General features: G+C 40.7%; 1 long non-coding RNA gene across 1 annotated transcript in view; it reads left to right on the forward strand.

The window, feature by feature from the left end:
- Positions 1 to 1,284: 1,284 nt before the first annotated feature.
- Positions 1,285 to 20,729, forward strand: part of LOC121921341 — a 34,599-nt gene continuing 15,154 nt past the window's right edge. The window contains exons 1-2 of the long non-coding RNA XR_006101900.1: positions 1,285 to 1,372; positions 12,297 to 12,385. This is a non-coding gene — a long non-coding RNA (uncharacterized LOC121921341). The remainder of the gene's footprint in view (positions 1,373 to 12,296; positions 12,386 to 20,729) is intronic.

Consider the following 20,729-nt stretch of genomic DNA (forward strand, 5'->3'; position numbering starts at 1 on the left):
GTTGTTGTCATCCTAGAGGAATGGACATTTGCAGAACAATATTTAACCTTTTTTAAAAAAACATGATTGCCATCAGTAAATAAGGTGCCCAATGAATGATGTGGGGGAGGGAAGAAATCCTGGACTTTTCACACATCTTGGAATACTGGAATATGGGACTGAATGTTAACAGACGGCAGATTCATCCCTCCATAATGTGTACTTCCTGCACATTTCCTCTGAGTCACCCTGTCATGGCTGTTAAAGATAAACTGTTGGGGTATATGTAGAACACTGGTCTAACCAGACAGAAGTTCAGATTATCTTCACTGATATTTTCAGATGCATACATTACTGCAGTTGCATCAATTTGTAATAGGCTTGTATATTTCCTGTTGGGTAGCTTTATTAGTCTGTCACAGCACAAACAAGTCTTTCAAAACTATCAAGCTGCTAACTTGTAACTGGTCAAGTGAGCTTCTGCCCATAAAAACATATATGAAATAAAAACTTTTTTTGCCATTAAAGTATCACAAGGCACAGAGATAACCATGATCTGTGCTCCAGGTATGTGAACATAAAGCTTTTTTTAAAAAAACAGAAAAATCCTGTTTTATAAAGCATTCAGCTTTGCACCCGGATGCAGATCCACTTTTCTGATAGTCAGTTAGTATTTCTTAAAAATTTCCCTCTTCAGTTTGTTTGGTTTAAATAGTGGATTCTTTTTAAAAATATCTATGTCCCAGACATCTGATATTGCCTCTGTTAGGCTCAGAGTACTGTACTCAGTACTAAAGCTGATTGAATGTACACAGTCAAGCATCAGTTATTAATATGTGAATAATTTTTAATATGATGTTGAGATTAAGGAGGTATGTATACTGTTTCGTCAAGCTGACCGTGGGTTGGGAAAGGTTAGAGAGAGATAGTTTAATCTTTTGTTTAACTTAAACTCTAAAATCATCCATTGAGAAAGCTACATATGTCACCTTTGCAATATTTGCAGGCACCAACATTCATCTTACGTGACATTGTGAAAAAAAATTTCTCTCAACTGAATAAACCTTGATTCTTCCTGGATCACAGTGTGATCAAGAAGAATGAATGGCAGAAATTATTAACAAATATAAGAGTAGGGAGAAAATAAGAAATAGAAAAGGTTGTTTGTAAAATCAACCTCCTGCTGTACTTCAATTTTACAGTGACAGAATTTCTAAACAATTAGTGAAAAGATGGTAAAGAGAACCATGTGATGATCCCTATGTTGCAAAACATTCCTTTTGTCTCACATCTGTTTACAGACAGCAGCTGAATCAACTGCTTTCCCCTTTGTTTGCCATTATTGGTGGTCAGATGTGGTGGCCAGGAGAAGGCTCTGGAATGTTCACCAACTGTAAGTAGAAATGTGTTCAACAGCACAACAATGTTACACATGTGCCTCCAACTGTCCCATGTTTTCCTTTTTTTTTTTTTTTTTGGTCTGGGAAATGAATTATTTGTATGAATAGTTCCAGAATAGCCTTTTTTCACACCTTCACTCTGCCACTCACTTTTTTGGCAACCTCAGATTATGAGGAACTTTCCACCTAAAAACATCTTGTATGCCAGTAAGAGAATAAACTACTACTGGTATCTACTTTCAGTTGTCGAGAGTATAACAGCCACAGAGATTATCAGTCTATAGAGAATTTATCATAAGAAAAAGTCAGTAGTTCTTTCATTGATTTAATCATCCTCTGAGCTTCTCCAGGGGTCTCAGAAGATTATGTCAATTTGTATCTGGCTAAGGGGCTATAGCCAGATGTTTCTTTGACCTACCATCACTCTTGCCAGGCGCTGAATGGTCATGAAGAGGATGGCTGCAGCAACCCTACCATAGGTCCAGTAGCACTTTGATCAATGTAGTGCAGTGATCCAAAACTCTAATCCTCCAAGTGCTTTGAAATTCAACTTCCACAAGCCTCAGCTATTTTGGCCAATAGTCTGGGATTCTGGGCGCTGAAGTCCAAAAAACCTGGAAGGCCAGAGTTAGGGAATCACTGGTGTAGAGGGAGGAAGGGAATACCAGGCTCTGTACAGAGTAGACTAAAGCAAGACATATGTGTTCTATGTGGGTGTAAGTTTGACTTAATCCTGTATAAGCTACTGTTCCCATACCTTGGCTCAACTATTGATCAGAATGGAGATCCCAAGTCAAGCAATCAGAAGAAAAGTGCCTAGTCCACAAGGGAGTTCTTATATAAACCTACAAGAACAGCATAAGATAGGAAGGCTATAATCCTGCATAAATGCAAACTTGGGCTAGTGTTTCATATTATTGTTATGTGCCTTCAAGTCATTTCTGCCTTATGGTAATCTGTCATGGAGTGTGGTTTTTTGATTGTTTGTTTTTGGCAGAATTTGTTCAGATGGGGTTTGCCCTTGCCTTCCTCTGAGGCTGAGAGAGTGTGAGTTGTCCAAGGTTGCCCAGTGAGTGTCCATGGCAGAGCAGGAATTCAGACCCTTGTCTCCCAGTTTCCTAGTTCAACCCTCAAACCACTATACCATGCTGGCTCTATTTCATATTATGCCTCCCTGAAAAGATGGGGTGGAAAATCCAGATGTGAACAAACATTCTGTGTGTGTGTTATCAATGCACGAATCTGAAAAGCATTATACAGCATAAATTCAGCCATCATGACTCTTTTAGGAAATCCATATGCATAGAATACTGATTTCCACATTGACCATTGTTTTTAAACTTGTATTTGTATCCTGCCCTTTCTCCATGGATTTCAGGGTGGAATGCATAAGATCATCCAGTTAAATACTCATAACACTGGAACATTTAGACTGAAGGCCAGCCAATGGCCTTTACGAAAGGGCAGAGATTTGATTCCAATTCAACATCTCACTATGCCACGCAGCAAAAAAACAGTAATAGGTGTAGGCTGGTGGTAGGTGGTGTGGAAGGAGTCAACCCAAAAACACTGCTGCTGTGTTTTTCATCCACCTCACCATCACAGCTGCTTCTCTCCCAACTAGTCCTGCAACATATTTCCCTGTATACAGAGCAACTGGCTTAGAGATTGTTCTCATGGGTATTCTGTTTTCTGTACAGTATTTTGTTTTTCCACATGATCATTGCATGTCGATATTATCCCTGTGAACAAACAACTAATTAAAAAATTAATCTGTATTAAATGTATTTGTCTGTACTGAACTTTTCCAGAATTTGGAACAGCCAGAATCCATAATAAAAATTAGTATTGAAAGAGAAAGTTTATTAATTTCTCACCCTGAAGGGGCCCCTGGCATGCTTATATTAATCTCTTTCAATTCCATAATAAACAGGGTGCTCCCAGACAAGTGCTTAAGGCATGCTGCAGCTTAAGGCATGGAGGGGGTGGTTCTTAATGGGTTTTCTCTGTCATGTAAAAAGGTAGAAGAAACAAAGAGGAAACACAGGATGGCTGCAAACTGAACAGAGCATCATTTAGACAATTTAAACCTTGATTCCTTTAATGAAGTGGTGTAGTTGCACAGTAAAAGCTTCACCTCAAAGCACCCACAGTTAAAAACAGTTTTTTTCTTACTGTTATTAGAATATATATATATATATGTGTGTGTGTGTGTGTGTGTGTGTGTGTGTTTCTCTTTTCCATTTAAATTCAGGGAAGCTATTCAAATTCCAAATCAGTGACTAATGTCAGTAATGGATTGTATAAGAACAAACAAGTTGAAGTGTTGTTCTGAAAAAATGGAAGTGCTCTTGTTCAGTCAAAATCTGTGTTGGAAGGGGTTAAATTCACCATGAAGACTCAGGTTTAGAGTTTGGGTGTATTCTTGAATTAGCAATGGGCCAAGTGGGCCTTTGCCCAGTTACTGCTTGTGTGCCAACTCCAGGATATATCTAATCTGTCCATGGTGACTCATGTCTCAGTATCCCTGTCTGGATTACTGTAACACATTTTATGTGGTGCTGCCTTTGAAAAATGTTTGGAAACTTCAGACAGCTTAGAATGTGATATCCAGACTGCTGTCAAGGTATGTGAGTCCCTTGTTACAAGAACTTTTCTGTTTCCAATTCCAGACCAAGTTCAAAGTACTGGTTATGATCAGTTAAGCCCTACACAAACTCAGACCAGAGTACCACAAGTCGCAGACTCTCGTGTACGTGCCTGTCTCCGTAAAAGAGATACAGGATAAAGGTCTTTCTCTCTTTCCTGTCAACAGTGGAGGTAGGAATGTGCCAACAAGGCCTTGTCAGTGGCTGCTTGCATCTTCTGGAACTCCCTGCCAAGAAAGGCAAGGCCTGCTTCCCTCCCTTGAGAGAAGATAAATGAGAAAATAAACCTAACAGTATTTATGGAAATTATTTCTAGAGTGTCTGTGTAAATGTCTCTTCAGAGGTAAGCTAGGCCAACCTCAGTGGAACTTGCTCCCAGAGAAGTGAATATTAGATTGCACCTATACACTTTATTTATTATTCATTTCTTCACTGTATTTTTATTCTGCCTTTCCTACAAAGAAAGAAACTCAAGGTAGCAAACAGGAATATGCACTGAACCACCATTTTATCTGCACAACAGTCTAGTTAGGAAGATTAGTTTGAGCAAGGGTGATCCTGGTGATGTTTTGGGCTATTTGAGGATTTGGACCCTGGTCCCGGTCCCTAAAGGCACCAGATATGTCTGATCTTGAAAGTTAAGCAGGGTCAGACCCTGGATGAAAGGCCACCACTCAATACTGGGGGATATACAGTCATCCCTCCATATTTGCGGATTTGATTATTCACGGATTTCATTAATATGTTCTCTCTAGGACTATCTAGGTCCTCCAGTGCAACTCTGTGGTCAACTTTAACTAAAAGTTGCACTGAAAGACCATTTGTAGCTACTCCAGTGCCATTCTATGGTCAGTGTATGTTGGACATTGACCACAGAGTTGCACTGGAGGACCTAGAAATTCCTAGAGATGTGTCTTCTCGGGTAAAAACAGTATTTTTGTTATTTGTGGTTTTTCCATATTACGGGGGTCTTTATATATAAAATATAATAATATAATAAGAATAAGAATAATAATAATAAATGTTTTATTTAGACCGCTATTCCACAATGATCAAGCGGTGTACAGTAAAAATTGCAATACAATCAACAAAATACAAGGTGACAGTTAAAGGAGGGAGAAGTCTCGTCCTTCAGGCTGTCCCTGATGGAGCTGGGTCGGACCGGAATAGCTTCCCTCTCAGGCCAAGATGACAGTTAAAAGAGGGAGGAGCCTCTTCCTTCAGGCTGTCCCTGATGTTGTTGGGTCTGCCTGATAGCTCCCTCTAACCCTAGCGAATATGGAGGGACAACTGTATTTCAGAAGAAGGAACTGGCAAAACCACCTTTGAGTTTTCCTGGCTTAAGAACACCCTATGAAATTCATGGGGTTGCCATAAGTTGACAGGCAACTTGAATGCTCATCATTCATACACCTGCCCTAACACTCTAACCATATTGGCATAATTCTATTAAACTAAATAATGATTCTTTCTGAGTGCATTAGCAAAATGCTAACTTCTATAAAACACTGAATAGATTTAGTAAAATAGGATTTTGCTATTAAGAAGTATGTAAGTCAAGACCTATTTCCCTTTCTTTTTTAAAAATCTACTTTCATCTTCAAAAAGATTTTCTCAGACAACCAAGAGAATTCTACTGATACTTAGAATATGAACAGAACATTCCTATCCCCCTGCTTGAAGAAACTAACCCAAACTATGTAAGGAAAGTAAAACCTCAACATTTAAAAAAATACAGGACAGGGGGAGAGTTTATTTTTGAAATGTTGATGTTCTCCATCATCCTTTTTGAATAGTCCCTAATGTGCTGACTTCTGGGGTTTGACTATCCAGTGAATACAGTGAGTGTTAACAGTATAAAAGACTGCATTTACATGAAAGTAAACAGGGACTGTAGACTGCAGCTGCTCACTTAGAGAATGAATGAACTATTTTTCTGGCAATGGGTGATTATCTTATTTGGATGTACTGGGTGTTCCTATGGCTTTTGACCAGCTAGTCAGAATGCAGATTACTTTTAAGATACTGTATATCTATGAGGTAAACTGCTTTATGCCCCAAACTAGCTAAAGGTATGCATTTGCAAAATCAGGCTTTTACATAGATGTCGCTAGTTAGATGAGAACCCACTATGACAAGCAACCACAGCAAGTGGGTGTTGTGTATGAGTCCCTTAAAATAAGAAGCCCCACCCAAGAGTAGGGACAATGTGTGCCTAGTGCTACTCAAACCAAAAACACGCATATTCATATTGGTATCCATATCCATTCACATAAATTATCACTTGGGAGTTTTACACCACTCTAATTAATGTTTGCAAATTACACTTCTGCTTTTAACATTACCACATACTGTACCTTCTTAGTTAGGACCTTGAGCTCTCTCACATTCACCTGCTCTGGATGTTGTCCTGTAATATTGCAATGAGAATATTGGTGACAATTTGAAATGTGTAATCTTTCTTTCTGCATTTCTTCACTTTCCTTCACAACTTTTATTTTCCATTCTCTAGTGAAACAGGTATACAGGTATATGTAAGTAAGGCCTTATTAGTTTCATAGATGCTAATTTATTTTCCCCTATGCTTAAGAACATCTTGTAAAATGTATAGAGTCACTGTAAGTTGAGAGATGACATGAAGGCACAAACACACACACATCTGGGCTCTGGGGAACAAAACAAAGGCTTCTCAGTTTCACAGATAATAATAATAATAATAATAATAATAATAATAATAATAATAATAAATTTATTTATATACCGCCTTTCCAAAAAGATCAAAGCAGTTTACAAATTTACAATTACAAAATTACAAAACACATACAATGCATAAAAGATTTACACAAGCAAATGAATGTGTTACCAAGGTTTTTAAAAATTAATATTTTGTTATGCACACAGTGCCAATAATGTAAGTTGAATCTCCTTTATCTGAAATGCTTGGGACCAGAAGTGTTTCAGATTTTTGAACATTTGCATACACATAATAAGAAGATGGGACCCAAGTCTAAACATAAATTTCATTTATATTTTATATACACATTATTCATATACCCTGAAGGTATTTTTATTTGTCATATTTTTAATAATTTTGGGCAGGAAGCAAAGTTTGTGTATATTGAACTATCGGAAAGGAAAAGTGTCACTCTGTCAACAACTCATGAGGACAATTTTGGATTATTTCAGGTTTTGGAATTCTGGATAAGTGGTACACAACCTGTATTAACAAGACCTGGTCAGTTGACAGGGAGTCAGATGACTGGGGACAAGCAAGAGCACCAGAGTAGGGGGAAAGATATTCCATACTTTTAAGGTAGCTCTGGAGGGTTTTTAAAAATGTGTTTCACATATTCCAATGGTGATGTGAAAACATGCAGTAGCAAAATTGAAATGTGATTGTAAAATCCACCTTTCTGCTTAGTCACGAAGCAGTTGTAAAACCTATTACAGACATGTTTTAAAAATTATCTTTTAATTTTTGACACATGCAAATTGGGTGCTTCTAGACAATGCTTTCATTATATAATCACCTGGCCTCATTCACAATTTAGGGTAAGAGCATCTGGGTGTCATCATTTACCAGCTTTCTTGTTTTTTCCTGCCATGTTTTGCGTTTTCCTTTATTTCTGTAAACCACAAAAAATCATTTAAAGTGAGTGAGAAGGGATGCTGCACAATGCCTTTTGAGTACACTGTGTGACTCTGAATTCACCCAGCCTTATCTGATTTTGGAAACTAATCAAGGTTGAGCCTGGTCAGTACATTGGGCTCTTGCTTTTCTCTGGGATTTGGTTTCAGGACCCCCTGTGGATACCAAAATCCTTGGATGATCAAGACATGTTAAATAGAATGGCATAGTAAAATGGTGCGCCTTATATAAATTGGCAAAATCAAAGTTTGCTTTTGGAATTTATATATTTAAAAAATATTTTAAAGTTTGAATACAAAGATAAAGAATTTGTGGATATGGAGGGCTGACTGTACTTAGCTGGGAGACCACCAAGGAATGCCAGGGATTTCCAAGCAGGGCTGGGAAAGAATCCTGCCTGAAACCCTGGGCTGTGCCATCACAAGTCAGCATTGACAGTACAGAGAAGCAGTATTGGGAAGCCTCCTCTGTTGCTGCTATTTGTGTTAGCAATAGCAAGTACATTTCTATACCATTTATCAGTGCACTTAAGCACTGAAACAGAGAGCCCAAACTCCAGTAAGACCATTTGAGGGGGGGGGACTCCAGGGCACTTTTAAGTGGTATAAGTGAAACTGTAATTAAACATCTCCTCAGAAAAATAACTTCAAAAGAGCAAGACAATTATGTGCATACAGCTCCAGCTATTGCAGGGGTAGGCAACTTTTTTGAGCCGTGGGCCGGGTTGCTGTCCCTCAGACAACCTGGGGGGGGGGGGGGGGCCGAAGCCAAAAAGTAAATAATTAAATAATTTTTTTTAAAATTAAATAAATAAATAAACTGGGACAAATGTAAGACAAAATTTTCAAATGGAGGACACTTTTTTTTAAAATGGAGGGCACGCGAAAAAAATTGCTGATTTTTAAAAAAATGTTAATATAAATGCATGTTTCTGAGGCTTCTATAGACAATTGCCCCCCTTGCCCAACGCTTGCCCCCCCTTGCCCACCTCCTCCTGATAGGCCAAAGGCCCCACACCCTCATGCGAGAGGCCAAAGGCTCCAGCGGCAATCGGCGGCAGGACCGGGCTGGGGCCGGTCCCAAGGCCTTGCCGGGCTGCATCCGGCCCACGGGCCGCAGGTTGCCTACCCCTGAGCTATTGGATAACAGTGTAAAGAACCTTCAGAAATGAGGCCATCCCAAAATCACTCCATGCCTGCTCGCTAGTCTGCTTGCAGTTACTTGTTGCGGATGTTTACAATGCTGACTGAAACCCCAGGCAAAACATTTCAGGAGGAGCCCTCCCTTCCCCTGTGCCATGTTTGACTAAAGCACCAATAATGAATAAGTGTAAAAACTGATTAAAATGTGCTGACCAATGAATAAAAATGGGATAATATCTCCCCATTGCTTTGGAATCAATAAACAGTTTGCTGTAGAATCAGACTAACTGAGGGAATATAGGGGGTGGGAATGACAAAACAAAAAGTCCCCTAATGGAACAGATTAGACAGTTCTCTCTGGTCTTCAGAAGCAGAACAAGGTACTCTTAAGCCAGAGGTGGTGAAAGAGTGGGACACCCCACAGGTTATTCTTGCAGCCTTGACTCCTCCAGGATCCATAGTCCAGCCTTTTTCTGGTCAAAAAGCAGAAGGTTGAATGGGGGTTGAGAGCAACTAGGAGAGGTGATTTATCCTTTAAACACTTTGATTGGGAGCGTGGCAGCAGTGTTTAACTTTTTAAATCCATTTTTCAAAACTCTCCAGGTTTTTAATTGAGATTTTGGTATCCTATGTGGCCTGCAAAGGGCTCCATGGGTAGAGCCACCATATATTTCTACCCCTTCCATAAGAAAATGGGCTAAGTATGCATCCTGGAGGTGTGGGAAAGGGTTGCCCCCACAGGGCCTGTTTTAAAATGTTTTGTAGTACCTGAGGCTAATATCCCATGCATTGAGTGTCCCTTTCATCTAATGGGCATGTACATTGATATTTAGGGCATATTTAGAAGCACTGCAGAAAGTGGTTCCCAAGAGACTCACCTCTGTGTGTACATGTTGATATATTTCACCTCTGCGAACAGTGCTCTTTTCCAAATGTTGGGTGGAATGTTGGGTCCAAGCTATCTCAGGGACCGCCTCCTCCCGTACAATCCTCCCCGCGCTCTCCGGTCCTCTGGGAGGAACTTACTACAGCCTCTAAAATCTAGGCTTGCGGCGACCTCCCAGAGGGCGTTCTCTGCTGTCGCCCCCAAACTCTGGAACGACCTGCCGGATGAGATCTGTCAGATAACATCATTAGACAGCTTTAAAAAAGCGGTCAAGACGGATCTCTTCCGGCAGGCCTTTCCAGACTAACCATCCCAGCCCAGGTTCCTGATTCCCTCATTCCTCCCGTGGCCCCATCTTAGTGATGGTCGAGGATCAACAGAGGGATATCAGGGTTTTTAGTTTTTAATTGTTGTTTTTATGCATTGACATTGTGTTTTAATATGTTATATTGTTTAATACTGTCTTAAGGGGGGGGAGGGATAAAGTGTTTTTAATTGTCATATTTTATATTTTACTGTTGTTAACCGCCCGGATTGGTTTGCCAGAGGGCGGTATACAAATTATTATTATTATTATTATTATTATTATTATTATTATTATTATTATGGGCTTGTTTCCAAACAAAAACATATGCCAGTGGATCTGTCCTGGAGCTTAGGAGATGCACAGAGCATAGGCCTGTGAATATTCTTAATAGAAAACAAGAACTCAGAATGTTTCACCAAGGTTAGAGAGATAGGTTCAGTTTTTTAAAATTAGTTTTTATTTGTTCATTACCTCAGGAGCCTTTGTGGGCCAGGAAGCAATACAGAAAAGCTGTGTACCTTCACATCATTTCCAGCTTAGGCACATCTAAGGTGAATTTATCACAAGGTTTTCTAGAGCTAAATGTTTATGACTCACCCAACATCACCCAGTGGTTTTCCATGGTGGAGCAGGGAATCAAACCCTGGTGTCCAGTCATAAGAGTTATACAGACAGGTGTTTTGTTTTTTTTAATTGTGCTAATAATCTTTCTCATGCATTCTGGATTTGTTGCTCACACGATTTTTTTAAAATCAGAACCACATCTATGTGAGTTCTGTTGCTCACACATGTTAGCACTGTGAATAAAGATAGTGATGATGTATAAAAATACAAAGGTCACTAACTTGAATTCATTTTCCGAAATAAATATACCTTATTATGTTGCTGTTGCTAGTTATGAAAAGGAGCTTTAAAGAGCCTTTCAGTCACTACAAATCCTGGTTTACCCATCTCATTTCTTTACTGCTTGCTTATGTAAGTTTCAAGTTAATCTTCACAGTCCTGAGGTCTAGAAATTCTTGTTCTAAAATGAACAGTAAATTCCTAAGAATGCTGGATTCCACACCAAATGCCACATTCTCTGCTTGTGTTGTTCAGGAAGTAGGCATGTCTCTGTAATCTTCCAAACAATGGCAGAGCACAGTAGTGCACAAAACTAAAAATGCTTCTCTCCCCCATTTTATCCCGTCATCAGCCACCCTGTTGTTGTAGGTCCTTTTCTTTGCACTGTTTTCTGACCACTGGTCAGCGAAGATATGCCACATGCTTAACTGTGTCTCACAAACATTCCTCATTGTGAAGCACATCCTGCATCTGTTCTGCCATTTCAAGTACAGTTTTCCATTCTTTAGCTTTTCAAAGCTCCAGCTGCTTTCTCTTGATATTTTGAGAGTAGCCTTATGGTCAAATGTGTGCCATCCATCTTCACACTTGATGGTGGGGGGCGGGCAATAGATTTCCAGGTGCAGAGTAATTTGGGAACTGTACTGGCAGCTCAGGAGCCCTGCTATTTTCAGTCAGAACAAGACTCTCTTGTCAGTTAACCAGGTCCTGCTTTTGCTGACCTAGTCTGAATCTTTCTTTCTGGCTCTTAGCATCTGTTTCTTTCCCAGCACTTCCTTGTTTTGTACATCAGATGGAGAGCTTGGAAAAGTTGGAAGTAACAATGGTGGCTGAGGCAGTTTTGGGAATTCTGATTCAAAAAAGTAACTTTTTAATCAAATGTTCTGATCTCATGTTGATACCTAAATGGCTTTGGTTCTGGTGCATTTAATTTTGTGCAAGACTGTATTTTCCCATAATTATCACATTTTCATAATCTCACTTTGCATTGAAGACAACATGTCCCCCATGATTTTTTTCCAGTTTTCCACTCGTTTAGATTTTTGGGTGAGGTTCTGATCTGTATTTTTCCTCATCTCTGCAAAATATATGAGCTACAATCAGTGAGCAGAGGTACAGTTTTCGAAGCCCAGATGATTGATGACGAGCCAGCACAGTGTAGTGATTTGAGTATTGGATTACAACTCTGGAGACCAGGATTCAAAACCCTGCTCAGCCATGGAAACTCACTGGGTCATCTTGGACAAGTCACACTCTTTCAACCTCAAAGGAAGGCAAGGCAAACCCTCTCTGAACAAATCTTGCCAAGAAAATACTGTGATAGGTCACCATAAATTGAAATTAAGGCACAGGACAACACAAACAGCAATCTGAATGATATTATGGGGTGAGAGTGGAGTGCTCTTTAGAGGTTAATGTTCCATTACTTTCATTTATTTCAGCACAGGGTAAGCCAGCCCTGCTGAATTTGTGGGTCATCCTGCTCCTACCTTGGATTTCTTAAAGTTCTGCCCTGGTGACACAGCAGTTGGTAAGCCCTTCTCTGTTTTGGTCTCCAGTTTCTTTGCCCCTCTCTTGAGATGTATGTGTATGGCAAAGGGTAATGGGCATAACACATTCCAAAGGATTGCTTTTGGGGCTAAATAAGCCGGTATTAAATGCCAGCATCAGGCTGCAGCGGGGGCATGGGGGACTGCCCACTGGCTACCCCAAATCCTCCCCAATGCCAGTGTCACTCCACACACTCGACCGCACAGTGGGTGTTGTCACACTGTTTTCTTGGTGCAGCGTTTAGATGTGCTGCACCAAAGAATCATTGAAAAGCCACCACCAAGCAGCAAGGGGTGTTTTTTGCCACTTTAAGAAAGAGCAGTGTTTTGCCAGCTCTTTTTGGACCAGCAAAGCACCAGATTGGGGCTGTGGCATGTGGTTGCAGCGTTTTGCCAGCAGTTTACATCATCAAAGACAAAAGGTGTGAAGTTTTTGCTCCCACTGATCAGGCATACTATAACCATCTCATTTTATGTTATAATTTAGGCTGAGGGTGAGAGCTGTGTAACTTTCCATCTGCTGTTGGACTGCAGCTCCCAGCAGCCCTAGCCAACACAGACAGTGGTAAGGAGTGCTAGGTACTGCAGTTCAGCAGCATCTGGAGGGCTGCCCAATTCCTACTCTTCACATAGGCTGTTAATGCAGCCTCAGACTGCATTAGCCTTAATGTAACCTTCATTGCTCTGTTGAATCATGTTGAAATTATGATTAAACTGCAATCCCAAGATCCTTCATTTATATCAGTTGGGATTCATTTTATTCAGGTTTTTCCCATTCTATCAACTCCATTTTGCATTATTTTACATACTGCCATCTGAAGTCTGCTACCCTTCTAGTTTTGTGTAGTCTCCAAGATCTACCTTTCAAGGAGTTGTCTGGTGGCAGTGTAAAGTTAATAGTCATATTATACCTGAAAAGAGAAGTGGTTAATTGGTCAAAAGGCATTTAACATTATTACGGAGCAGTTTTAGAATAACTACAGTAGTCTGGTTTTTAAAAAAACTGACATGTTTCTTCCATTTGTAATTGCCATTTTTCTATTACCTGTGGCATACTGCAAGATAAATTAGAACTGGTAGCATAATGGGGCCAGAACTCTTTGGGATTGCAGGAGTGGGGGACTGATTAATATGGTCCACCCCAGGGGATTTATGGATCCAGATGGATTCCTCATGGCTCTTGGGGAGTTTCCTTTGCTTTGGCAGGTGATCCTGTTGAAGTCCTGGCTGATCTCTGGAATAGGGAAGTGGCCAGAGCAATTTACATGATTGCCCCTAAGTATCTATCCCAAAAAGTGGAGCCAAGAGAGCCCCTTGGTTCACTAGGGAGCTGGAAGTGATGAAATAAGTGGGACATAGACTAGAGTGACAATGGGCCTGAACAGTCTGGTCAAAATAAAGCTGCTTCAGGTCACTTTGGAGGTATGCTGTTTAAATGGTGTATGCATCTTTAGAGGCCAGAAGCTGTGCCAAAGCTGCACTCTAGTCCTTAGGATTGGAGTATGGCTTAGCAAGCTGGTGAAATTATGCAGATGATTATCAGGTCATAACAGAAGTTTCAAAAAGCTAGGGCAGGTTGTTGAAAGCTCCATTCTTTATTATCATTTGTGAAAAGACAGATGCCCCTAACAGACACTACTGTGCTTGTGCTATATCTGCTATAAACTGCTTCACATGAAAGCAAGAACTAAAATCAGTTTTACCAGTCCCCTCCCTCCTTTACCTTTCCACTCAAACTGCATTAAGCCAGATGATAGAAAAACCAGATTAAAAAGCACTGGCTTTTTTTCTTGGCACCTTTCCACAATGAGATCAGTCAGGCATTTAAAAGAAGTCTCCTCCCCCCATTTGATTCCCCTCCAAATAGGGTTACCATTTGTTCTGCAAAAACTGGAAGATCTCAAATTGAAGGGATTAAAAATGGCCAATTGAAACAGTAAATCCCAAACTTCTCCTTTGTCGCAGGATGCTGGATAGGTTAAAAGATGGCAGTTGCCATGAAGTAGGAAACTGCAAAAAGGACTGGCACTGGTGGTAGCCTCTTCCCTGCAGGCTCCAATTGCTACTTCACAGGGGTATCATTGGCGGGATACAGGCTGCCCATTTCCCCGACGGATTGGGGCCTGAGCTGCCACAACGGCAGCCCCAGAGGCCCCGATCCGCTGCTTTTCCAGGCCGTGGTGAAGCGGCAAAACGCCACTTCCCCGCGGCCTGGAAAGGGGTGTCCTTGTGGCTTCATGCTCCAAGGACACCCCAACAGCGGTGGGGAAAGAGAGAAAGGGGCCACTTGGCCCCTTTCTCTCTGTATCGCTGGCACGGCCATTTAAAGGCCGCGCCAGTGATACACACGGCCAAAGGAGCTCCAAAATGGAGCTCCTTTCGGCACCGCTGAAAGGGCACCACAAGCACCCTACACTGATACCATGACGTAACGGCCGTGGCGCACTGTTTGGATGCGACGTGACCATTACATCAAAATGGCAACACCCATGTAGAAAGGGCACCGCCATTTTGACGTCCTGACGATGTACTAGGGTTGCGGGGCGTCTGTAAAGGATGCCCCGAGGCAACCCTAGTACATCGGCAGGACATACTTAAAGGCCCATTTAAATCGGGCCATTGTCACCTTATTCTTTTTTTATTTATTTAGTGTTTTTGAGATTTTACAAAAACAAAACAGATTTATCTACTTTCCATACATATACATACTTTTATATCTTAGTCGTTTGTTTGTTTTTTTAAAAAACCTAAATATCCCCTCAGTGCACCCCTTTTCCCCCCGGAGCCATTCCCGTCTTTATACTCCATCCAAAATTTTAATTCCTCCTGTGGAGGTAATTTCCCATCTTCTTTTCTTAGTGCATTTTCAATAAAAAAATTTCCTATTTCATCAAAATCATTTCTTTTCCATAATCCTTTTTTTACTTTCAATTTACATGTTAATTTGTCATTAATTGCTAACTTCCAAACTACTTTATACCAATCCTCCAATTTCACATTTAATTTTGTTTTCCAATTTCTTGCTATAATTAATCGTGCAGCAGTAAACAAATTTATTACAAGGTTTTTTTCTTCTTTCCATTCTACTTCATTGTATATTGATAACAATACTATATTTGGTTTTCTATCTATCTTTATATTCATAACATTTTCTATCTCTAATATTACTATTTCCCAAAATTTTTGTACATATTTACATTGCCACCACATATGTAGATATGATCCTACTTCCTGACAACCTCTCCAACAAAAGTTTGAATTCTCCATTGTCACCTTATTCTTCCATTCCCTCCCTACTTCCCCCAACAAGCCCAGAAGGCTGGAAAGGAAAGGCGGCAAGCAGAGATGGCCTTGTGTCGTCTGGTGACTGTGTCAGTATGTGTCTACGGCTAGGCAGTACAGTGGAACTTTGCTTCCAAACTGCTTCCAGAGAGTAAAGGGAGTTCCTTTACTCTCTGGGGCTGCTTGGAAGCTTCCCTCCACACCACCTGGGAGGGGAGGGGGAAGAGCTCTTGCTACTGAAGTTGAAATATAATGATAGGGGGAAAATGCAATGATTAATGAGTTGAATTTGCATAGTGAGAATGCAAATTAATAATATGCATTATAATATTATAATAATTTTAATTATATGTATTATAATATAATAATTTGCATAATATACAAATTAGTTGCCCAGATATGAAGGACAGGAATATGGCCACCCAACCTCCAAATACCCTTTTTCTTCATCGGCCGACACAATAAACATACCTGTTTGTTTAAACATCGCTTCTTCCCAGCTCTCTGGTACCCTGAATATCTGCAGTGGAATAGGAAATGACCACAGAGGGCACCAAATGTAGAGCACAGAGGGAGTGCTCTGCCTCTAACTTTCTCTGGGCAGTGTCCCAGATGCAGCTGCTAGAGGACTCTAAGATTTGTACTCTCCAGTTGCTGGAATTAACAGAGATGTCCAAGCATTGAGCATGCCACCTTGCTCCAGCTCCAGGAAGCAGCAGGGAATCCCACAGTAGTATCAGCACTTTTATTGCTCTTTAAACAAATCAATATTGGTGGGCATAGCACTAGCAACAAGCAAATGGCTACATTATATAACTGCTTTCAGGTATTTTCCTTTCTGGAGCAAAATTAGTGGCAAATCTGGCAGGAAACCAGCAACTGGAGTGGGTGGGATTTACATGGCAGGTAGAACACTCAATGGTCTGCTTAAGATATCTCTGAGGGCTGGCTGAAGACAACAGGTTGTCAAGCCACATGTACATCTCTGATAACTCCTTTCAATCCATTCACATCCAACAAATATCAAAAATACAAGAGAGCCTCTGATATGACTAACAAAAGCTGCTCTGAGGCTGTGTCCTCATAGCTACCATATGTCTTATACTTGAATATGCATACTTGAGTCATGTCACTTGCAGGTGTTGCCACTTTCTATTTAGCATATCTATATCTATTTATCTGCAGACAAAAGAGCATGCATTGTCCTATTTCAGAAGCATGTTGGATCATAACAAAGTCTTTTGACTAATTGATTGGGACCAAGTACAATAGATTCGGTGTGTAGCATGTTCAAGAGATGTTTCTAATTCTTGCCAGACCAAGATACTTTGCTGCCTAAAGCAAAGGACTTGATTATGCCATCACTCATTCCGTACCTAGAAAGGTGGCTGGAGTGGAGTTCAGTCTGATTTCAACACTATTGGTGGGACAGTGCCTCGCACACTTTCCAAGAGCAGCAGCTCTGTCTTCCACCACCTCACCAGTGTTTGCTTCTTCACTCTGCTATGTATTTGGGCCAGTCCTGCTTCTAATTTTGGAGCAGAGGACTTTAGTCCATGTTGGTATATTCTTAACCCTTGCACATTCTGCAGATTAGAATGGACTGCAGGTTGGGGTAGTGTCCGCTCTATCCTTGGCTAGACATAACTGAATCGTTTCAGGGGTCTTAAGGGAGACCCTTAAGCAAGGTTTTATCCTTGCTTTCCTCTCACTCTCATCTAAACTCGTTACTCTGTGTGGTAATTTCTATGCCACTCTATTTTATTTCTTGAAGCTGTTGCTGGCATTAGTTTGAGAGTTATTTTGCCAGACACTAGTATCAGCACGTGGATATGGTGAGGAACAGTAAGGCTATTAAAATCTTAACCCCAGGGAGTTTTCAAAGATTCCTGTATTTGTGAGGCTGCATTTGAGTCCTGAGGTGCCGAAACATCCTGGATAATCACATTGTGGTTGGAGCATGACAAAGTAAATTACTTTTCAGCATGAATATACAATCTTATTATTTTCAGTTCTAAAAATACACATGTGGCTGATGGCTGTTGTGGCTTGTGTTATAGGCCTCCAGAAGCTGTACTTCTGGCCCTGTTAATGATGTCTACAACAAAACTGTAGTTTGGTTGGTGTGAAGCAGTAATCACATTCCTGAAGTTGTTCATGACTTTTATACAGATATGCAAGACAAGCCTCATACAAATTCTCTGGTATACACCTGCTAGGGGTACCACCCACTTTTGGATGGAACAATGGATATTATTTTTTGCTTGTTTGTTTTTTTAGCATTTATACTCCATCCAGAAAGGCTCACAGAGTAGCTTACACATCATTGATTTGATCATTCCCTGCCCTCATGCTTGGGGAGAGGGGATTAAGGCCAGCACATCCTGCTGCTCCTTTCTCCCTTAGAGGCCACAGCTGTGGGAGTTGGAACATGGAGGGAGGTCCACTCACCAGTCACTGGAGACAAACGGGAAGGGAGGCTCTCAATTTTGAAAGAGAAGATAGCGAGGTCAATTTGAAAATTCACGCAATTACATGATTACTTATCACACCTTAAATTTGCTGTAATGGCCTCCCAAAACACGACCCAGATTCTGTGCAAAGTAAGCCATCACATCGGTGAGTTCTTAATTGCAAATTGGCACCCTTGCGCATGCTCAGTGAGACTCCAGATGACTGGAGCATAGCATATTTAGGCAAGTGAGAGAGAGGAACCAAGGAACCCCACAATTTACAAAAGAGGTTGGAGGGAGGGCGGGAAGAATGGTTGAAAGAACATGCTCTATTCACATTAAAACAAGCATGTATTCACTCTTGTCATGTTAAAACGTGAATAGAATGGTTATCCAATAGCTCCCGGTCCATGCCTCTTAATTAGCAGGCAGCAGCCCCCCCTCAGCAATGCTGAAGGACAAGCGGAAGCAAAACTGAAGCAGAATTACAGCGAGGCTTCATGGCAAACCCCCCTTCCAGAATGGGGGGGGGGGAACCAAGGCCAAAGGAGACATGCACATCACTCCAAACAGCACACTGAGTGCAACGTTGCCTAGGAATAGGGTTTGTGACTGCTAGTTCACCGAATTTACTTAACTGTGGATTGACGCATGATTGCGTTCGGAGTGCGTTCAGACTGCCAGCGATCGCATGGCAATAACGTGAATATGCATGATTGTGTTCAGGATGACATTGGATTTTACTTCCAATTTCAGTCATGTGATATCCTCCCAAGGTATGATGGAGCTGAGCCTGGTTGCTCTTCTCTCCCTCAGAGGCCACAGCAATGGCTGTTGGGATGGAGATGGCATCTCTCATCAGCTGATGGGCCCACAGTCTATTCAAATGAATGTCCAAAATATGTTGTATACCAACAAATCTACACAAATTTTGTAAATTTCACTAATACATCAAAAAGCTCTGATAAACAAGATGTCTGTATGGAAATGTTGTTTTCATAAGACTGTCAATATTCCTTTTTTGTTTTCACTGTAATGCAATGGAAAACCAAACCAAATGCTTCTGATTCATAGATAAGCATACAGAACAGAATGATGTAGGTGTCATGTCCAGGGAATGCCTGTTTTATCCAAGGAATCAGATTGCCAATTTAAAAAGTTAAAGAAAGTATTATTGGTGAAGCATTAAGCCAAGACCAGTTAAGGAGGCCTGCCTGTGGTTTGGACCTGGAGGCTAGCTCTGAGAAAATGTAGCATAAGATGGAAAAGGAAGCAGACAAACCAACATTGAAGGGCTCTCTCATTTTGGGGGATCCAGACTGAGGGGAAACCAAGGAGAGGTCATGAAGGTAACTCGTCTACTGAAAATATTATGTTATATATCCTAACCTGAAATCTGTAGAAAGTATAAAATTGGTGCACTTTCAAGCAAAAATTTGTTCAAATTGACAGTGTAAAAGAGGAGAAAGTGGAAGTCAAACAGAGCTATTGCTTTTACTACTATCTCTTTTGGATAAGGCAACCACTGGAGAAAAGTCTAATTGTCTTATTCATTGTTTAAAATCCATGAGTCAAAGGGATTGCAAATGCAAAATAGAAGCAGAATGTGACGAGGGGAGAGGAACAATGCAAAGGAGTATTTAAACATGCTTGGTAAATATTCCACCTGAAATGTGTGTAGTTTCTAATAGACACTATTTACGAGTTGATGAATCCTGATATTTTCTCCCTTGAAAATATGACAGTTCTATCTATTTCATTTGCTTCCTATATAAAGTCATAATGAGAATGAACAAGAGTAAATTTGTGAAGAAGCAGTCTGTTTCTGTATGGCTCAGGCGTTAAACTGTGACAAGTGACATCATCACACATCGGAAGCTAATGTGGTTAAATGGCTGTGTTGGGAGAAAGCTGAGGTGGTGTAACTGTGGTGGTGACTGAGAAGCAAAACAAAAGATTAGAAAGACTGCCATCATCTGTTAGATACGCTTGATTCTGTCTTTGGAGCCTTTCAATTCTCTCTACGTAATATCCAGAGTTTGGAAAAGTTGTTTTTCTGCACGATAGCTCCCAAAATCCCCTAGCCACCATGTTTACACATTCCAAGCACTGTTGAAGTTAAAGATTCCCCTCATAAAAGCAGTTTCAGTAATTTTGTTACATTATCTCATGTTAAGGTTTTGTACAGAAAACCACGAACTGGACAAAATGAAATAATTTTCATGCCAATTTACATCATTTCTACTCAGAAATTAGTTCCACTGAGCAAAGATTACAGCTGTCACTATTAAGAGAATTACTTTGTTGTGTGTTTTCAAGTTGTTTCTGATTTAGTACAATCCTAAGGTAACCTATATCAGGGTTTTCTTGGCAAGATTTGTTCAGAGGTGAATTGTCTTTGCCTTCCTCTGAGGCTGAGAGACTGTGACTTTATAGAATCATAGGCGGTTTACAGACCGCCAAATAGTACGTATACAATACGTACTAGGGTTAGGAAGGGGCGGTGCTTCCGCACCCCCCTAACCCTAGTACGTATTGAATACGTACAAGATGGCGGCGCCCTGTTCATACGGGCGCTGCCATCTTTACG

Source organism: Sceloporus undulatus, chromosome 2, assembly GCF_019175285.1.
Source record: "Sceloporus undulatus isolate JIND9_A2432 ecotype Alabama chromosome 2, SceUnd_v1.1, whole genome shotgun sequence".
Lineage (NCBI taxonomy): Eukaryota > Metazoa > Chordata > Lepidosauria > Squamata > Phrynosomatidae > Sceloporus > Sceloporus undulatus.